Here is a 7,199-nt window from a genome sequence, read left to right on the forward strand (position 1 = left end):
ATCTTCATCACCTCCCCAGTCACTATCGCAGAATCCGAATATCATTGCTGAGGAGTTCTTCTTAAAATGGATCCCAAAATTCTGGGTGCCTTGGATGTACCTAAGGACCCGTTTGGCAGCTCCCATGTGCACTCTTGTTGCACAATTCATGAACCTGCTTAAGAGACTTGAGGCAAACATGAGGTCAGGTCGAGTATTAGAGAGAGAGAGAGAGATGTAGAAGAAGATAGAGAATTTGGTGCTTATGTTTTCTTTTTTTTCATATATCAAATTCTCCCACTCATGGGTTTATATAGACTTATACATGACCCTTCATATTCCATACATTAACTCTACACATTTACTTGCATAGAATACAAGGAGTCATCTCTTAGAATACCACCCCACTTATTATACTTTGACTCTTAGGATTCCCTTCCACCTAGGATATCACACTATGGCTCTTAGGTTGTTTAACATGCTAAACATTGATTAGTTCAACACTCCTCCTCAGGGGTTAGCAGGTTTAACACCCATTAGTTCTCGAAGTGTGCAAAAGCGATCCTTCGGCAACGCTTTGGTGAGAATGTCTGCAGCTTGATCTTCAGTTTTGCAGTAGATGACCTCCATCTCCTTGTCCACGATCGCGTCCCTGATGAAGTGGTATTTTCTCTTGATATGTCTCTTCTAGTCTGGAGACAGGGGCAAAGGTCTCATTGAAGTCCACTCCGGGCTTCTCTGAATAGCCTTTCGCCACAAGCCGTGCCTTCTTCTTGTTGATGGACCCGTCAAGGTTCAGTTTAGTCTTATAGACCCACTTAACGCCGATGATTGGCTTGGTTGTAGGTTTCTCTACCAGCTCCCAGGTGCCATTTTTCTCTATCATGGAGATCTCCTCCTGCATGGCTTTCTTCCAATCTTCTTCTTTGATGACTTCTTCAAATGACTCAGGATCCAATATGCAAAAATTACATGAAGCGTAAATCTTATTAAGATTTTTGTATCTTAATGGAGTTGTACCAGAGGAGGAAGAAGAACTGGGACTAGAGTTGGATGGTGTGCTTGAGGAGTTAGCACTTGATCTGGGTGTGGTTGAGTCGGAGCTTGTTGAACTCGAACCGTTTTGTGGAGTTTGCACTTCAGGCTCTGGATTTGGATCTTGGGTGCTTTCTGAATCTAGGTAGATGTAGTTTGTGGGCACCTACTCCTCCTTCTCGAGATACCAATTCCACTTGGCTGATTCGTCAAAAACCACATCCCGTGAGATGACGATCTTTTGAGTCTTCGGGTTGAAGAGCCTGTAGCCCTTCATATGGCTTGCGTATCCCATAAAGATACACCTTCTTGTGTTCTCCTCCAGTTTAGATCTTAACTGGCCTGGGATGTGAGCAAAACAAACACAACCGAAAACCTTAAGGTGGTTTAAGGAAGGTTTTCTACTTGAGAATGCTTCGAAGGGGGTCATGTCCTCCAATGCTCTTGTTGGACACCGGTTGAGAAGGTACACTGCGGTGTTGACTGCTTCTCCCCAGAACTTGTAGGGAATGTTATTCTCATGTAGGAGACTCTTGGCCATCTCCACGATAGTCCGGTTCTTCCTTTCCGCCACTCCGTTCTGTTGAGGAGTGTATGGACATGTGGTTTGCTTCTCGATGCCAAGGTTGCTGTAGTAGTCCTCGAACTCTGCTGAAGTGTATTCTCCACCCCAATCACTTCGAATCTTCTTGATATCCAGGTCTGTTTGTCTTTCCACCATTGCTTTGAACTTTTGGAAGACGGTGAAAGCTTCTGATTTGTGCCTCAAAAAGTAGACCCAGGCCATCCTACTAAAGTTATCAATAAAAGTGATAAAATATTTGTTGCCGGCCAGGGACTCCGTCTTCATTGAACCACATAGGTCTGTATGGATCAACTCCAAAGGCTTTGTTGCCCTCCATGCTCCTTCCTTTGGAAACTCGCCTCGATGCTGCTTGCCTTTCATGCAACTGGAGCAGACACCTTCAAATTCTTCAATGGTTGGGAGGCCATACACCATTTCTCTGCTTTGAAGAGTCTTGAGGCTTTGGAAGTTGAGACACCATTTCTCTGCTTTGAAGAGTCTTGAGGCTTTGGAAGTTGAGATGTCCGAGCCTCTTGTGCCATAGTCAGGAGGAGTTCACCTCTTCGACCTTTAGAGCTTGAGTGTTCCTGTAGTGGAGTGAGAGAGGAAAACTTCTGTTGGGTTGCATCTTGACTTTGGCCACCAAGTTGTTAAAACTCCTATCATCATAGATCTTCACTGCTTGATCACCAAAAACTAGAAAGTAACCGTTAAGGAGCATTTGACCTACACTTAACAGATTTTCCTCTAGACCCGGTACAAGCATTACATCCTTGATGTATCTTTTTCCTTTTTTTGTATTTACAGCCAAGATACCCTTTCCTTCAGATTTTACAATATTCCCATTTCCCATCTTTACACTACCAAGATAGGATGTGTCTAAGTCTATCAACAGTGACCGGTTCGCAGTCATGTGGTTACTACAACCACTGTCAATATACCAAAGACTACCATCACTATCTTTTCCTCCATGATAAGCAAAGAAAACATTACCTTTGCCATCCTCTTCTTGGTTTGCAAAGACTTGCCGGCAGTTATGGTTTTGATTTCCTTGAGTCCTGCACTGCTCTTTGGTATGCCCAAATCTGGAGCAGTTGGTGCACTTGGGCTTCCCCTCGAACCAGCACTTCCCTTGATGAGACTTGCCGCAAGTTCTACATGTGGATTTGCTACCTTGTTGCTTACAATGGGGTCATATCTACTAGAGAGAGAAATAAGAATTTTTTGAACTACTCTTTGATTTGTTACATCTTCACCATATGTTTTTAATTGATTTATAACATTGGTGAATCTAGTAAGAAAATCATCGAGTCTTTCTTCTACTCTCATAGAGATTTGCTCAAACTCTTTTCTAATAGTTTGAAGCTTAACCGCCCGTACCTTTTCACTTCCACGGTACTCTTCTTGGAGAATGTCCCACGCCGCCTTTGCTGTCTCCTCGTTGGAGATCCTGGGGAAGATGGAGTCGGATACGACATTTTGGATCAACCCGAGGGCTTTGGCATCCCTCATGTAGTTAAGCTTTAATGTCTTCTGCTCCGCCGGGGTGAGAGAGTCTTCGTCTTCTGGCACCTCGAAACCTTTCTCCACCAGCTTCCAAAGGTCATGCGCTCTGAATACCGTCCTCATCTTGATCCGCCAAAAGTCGTAGTTCTTCCCGGAGAAGATCAGTGTTCGTATCTCGCCGAAGGTAGGTTTTGGGTCGGACTCAATGACTATTGGGTCAGCCACTTGAATCCGAGATGAAGTTGGAGAATCGACAGTTGTATTGGTAATTTTGAGGAGGCTATTTGGAAGAGTTTTGGTAGTGTGTGTTGTTGTTTTTGTAGAGGTAGTGTTTCTTAACACTCAGTTGTCGTAACGAAGCTCTGATACCATGTTGAAATTCTGAACTGAGTAGTGAAGAAAAACTTTGGCTAAGGCTAGTATGATAGAGAATTAGAGAGAGAGAGAGAGAGATGTAGAGAATTTGGTGCTTATGTTTTCTTTTTTTTTCATATCAAATTCTCCCACTCATGGGTTTATATAGACTTATACATGACCCTTCATATTCCATACATTAACTCTACATATTTACTTGCATAGAATACAAGGAGTCATCTCTTAGAATACCACCCCACTTATTATACTTTGACTGTTAGGATTCCCTTCCACCTAGGATATCACACTATGGTGTTAGCCCTTATGTTTTGATGATGTTTTACAACCACCATTATCGGTACTACTGGCTTATTGAGTGCAAATATAGTAAATATATTTATCAAGCTTGTTAGTGCCATAAATAGAGGATTGGATGGAACATACGCTACAACGATGATATCCAAAGGAGGAGGAGGCATAATCATGAAGCAATGTTATTTCAAGAACAACAAATTCATATAGAAGCTTCATCAAAATTAAAGCTATATCAAGACTCAAGAACTTTATTCTATGTGAGGATATTAGCTAGTTTTTATTTTCTCTCTAGTACTAAAATGTAGGCAAAGAGTTATTGAATTCACTTGAAGCTATTAGGACTCACACACACGTTTTCATACTTATGTTATTAAGCGTTTTTCACAAAATTCTATTTTTCACAAGTATGAGGACCTATCTGCAAAATTCTTTTTCCAAACAGTTTGTTTTTAGTATTAAAAACATTTTACAAAGTTTCATAATTTTCAGAGGTCAAATAAATATTTTGCAAATATTTTAGTTAAGTCAAAAAATCAGTTTCTACAATGTATCAGAATGCGGTCGACCGGACCGGTCGACCGCACATATGATCATTCGTTACTGAGCTCCAGAGAGGTCGTCGGTCGACCGATGCGGTCGACCAAAATCTTGATTTTATATCGGTCGACCGCGCCAGTCGACCGATGATGGCTCTGCTTGTTTTCTAAATTTTCAAAGTTGTTCGCGGTCGACCGGATTTTCGGTCGGTCGACCGAAGCATTTTTTCAGTCGACCGAAAATCCCTTCGGTCAACCAAAATTTTTCTTCGTTCAACCGTGACTTTTTTCAAACGGTCGATTGCCTCGTTTGTTGTGCTTTCACTTAACCGTGTTTGGCACAGTCTGTGGTAATGGTCTGAAAAGGAGATTATTTTCTTAATTGGGAAGATTGAGTTGTGTTTTTAAAATGTGTAATCTTTTCTATTTAAACCCTTTCTCCTTCATCTTCCCAGTTGCCCTAACGTTTGCAAAAACCAGAGAGACTGCTGTCTTCCTGAGAAAATTTTCAAATATGTTTTCTCTATGGTTTTTGTGTGTGTTCACTTCCAAGCTTCAGTAATTCTTCTCTTTGCCATAGGGGCTGTGTAAAGAGAGAGTCTTGCATCTTTTCTTCTGCTGTGTGAGTGAGATCTTGTGTAGATCAACTGTGAGGGAGTGTGATCTGTTAAGATCAAACTGTGTAGTGAGAGATCGTGTGAGATCGCTGTGTAGACGAAGTTCCGGCTTCCAAACCGGGTGTGTAGTAGATTTCTCCTCGAGAGTGGGGAGCGGGGACGTAGGTCAGCGGACCGAACCTCGTTAACACATCGCGCGTCAAAGGATAACGATTCCTAACCCTATCTCTTTTACTTTAATCGCATTACTGTTTTGTGGTTTGCTTGTGTTTAATTTTTATTGCATATTAGAGCCTCTTGACCCTAATCACCCCCCTCTAGGGTCCAACATATGGCTCTTAGGTTGTTTAACATGCTAAACATTGATTAGTTCAACAGGAAATGCTTTCTTATTGGATTGTGATCCTCTCCACTATCTAAAATTATTTGTCCCTTTGGCGGCATTAAGGTACTAATATCGAATTTTTGAAGCCACGAAAAATACCGAATCAAAAAGTCTGTCCTACTAAAGACACCAATTTGCTAATTTAGTCATAGCAAAAATTCCATATTAATATCTTAATGTTGACTAAAAAACTAAAAATTTCAAACTGGACATTTTGTGCTACTAAGAGCCTGTTTGGTAAATGTAGGCATTAAAAAATTACCCACGAATTCCCGCACGAGGCTTGAGACAGAGAGAAAACGATGAATGTAACTATCCGGGTCACAGAAGCTTAATTGATGTCGATAAACGCATGAAGTAAGTTGACGAACCGTGTGAAGCAACGGAACTGCAGAATAACTGATCGGCAGCTATGCTTCGCTTACTAAAGACGATGCGCCCCTCATGTCCTATCTACTCCACATATGATTCAACCATGGGAGCTTGTAGATCTTCTCGTTGGCTTTCCTTTACACTTTGAATTGCGCAATTCCGAGTTCGGACGATGAACATACGACGGAAACAGACGGGACACACGAAACAATGCCCCGGGCCTTAGCGAAGACACTCCAAGTATCTCGGCCTTAATAGAGACTGTCTCGCTTTGAATCTGAAGAAGCTCAAAAGATAAAAGTTATAGAGCTCCTTGTTAGATTTCTAACGCATCTTGGATTAACTTTTTCCGAGATCGTATGAGAGAGATAAAGCCAAAATACCAAAAATAGTACAAACTACCTCAAAATTCCGAGACAGTGTTGGTGTCTCAGAGAAGAATGAAGATTTTGGCCATGATTCGATTCGAATATGAAAAGATCAAAAGATAAAAGTTGTAGATCTCTTCGTTAAGAGGCTTGCTTCACTGGGGTGGGAATAAGATATAGAGGATAAAGGTTTTGTTCCGGTCGGATCGCATCAAACATCATACAGCTTTAATGCTTACTTGGCCGGGATGTCTCCTACACCACAAATTGTAAAAAATATAGCTTTCTAACGCATCTTAAATCATTTTATTTGGAGGTCATATGAGAAAGTTAGAGGCAAAACAAGCCGAGACACCCAAAGGTGTCTCGGCCACTGCCGAGACACCGCGGGCGTCCGCAGCCCCAAAAACCTATTTTTGGCTGTTTTGAACTGTTTTTCGACCGTTAACTGCCTAGATTTATTTTACTAATAAAATATCATCCAAGAACGTATTTAAGTGGTTACAACTAAAGATAAGAATGAATCGATCGTTCTTATCTAAAAACAGAGGTCCCAAAGCCTATAAATACAGCCCTAGGGTCTTTATTTTTTTGGGATATGGAATTCTCGAGCGTCGACGAAGCCCTGCTGAATTAAAGATTGAAGAAGCACGAATTTCAGAAGAGATGAGGAGATCGGATCGAGTTCATCAGCATAAAGGAGAGGAGCTCGTCAGATCTACAGTTCCCGGTTCCTTCCCTTGTGATTACCCCGTTACGATGATCTTAAGAAGAGTGATTATCTCTCTATTGCCGAGATAATTGCTTCAGTTTCTTAATTTCTTCGCGAATCAATGAAGCTCCGGATCTGATCTGATCGTTTGGTAGTCCACGAATATCAACGTTCTCGTCACAGGCCAAGATCCCACGCAAGCAGCGGAGGATAAACGTCCGTTGCGTTTGTTTAAAAGAAAGTTATAATCTTTGTTAAAAGTCTTATAAAAAGACTATTTCTTTGAGTTTGTTATAAACGTTTAAAGTTGTAATGAACTCATTAATGAAGAAATCAATTTTCTCCCCAAACAGTAAACTCAATAAACTCTTTTGTAAACTAGTTTTCGGAGGCCCGTATATGTTCATTAACAAGGCTAGAAACTACCGCCACCCATGTTTCTCTTTTTAACTTAG

This window comes from Asparagus officinalis, chromosome 3, assembly GCF_001876935.1.
Source record: "Asparagus officinalis chromosome 3, Aspof.V1, whole genome shotgun sequence".
In the NCBI taxonomy this organism is placed as follows: Eukaryota; Viridiplantae; Streptophyta; class Magnoliopsida; order Asparagales; family Asparagaceae; genus Asparagus; species Asparagus officinalis.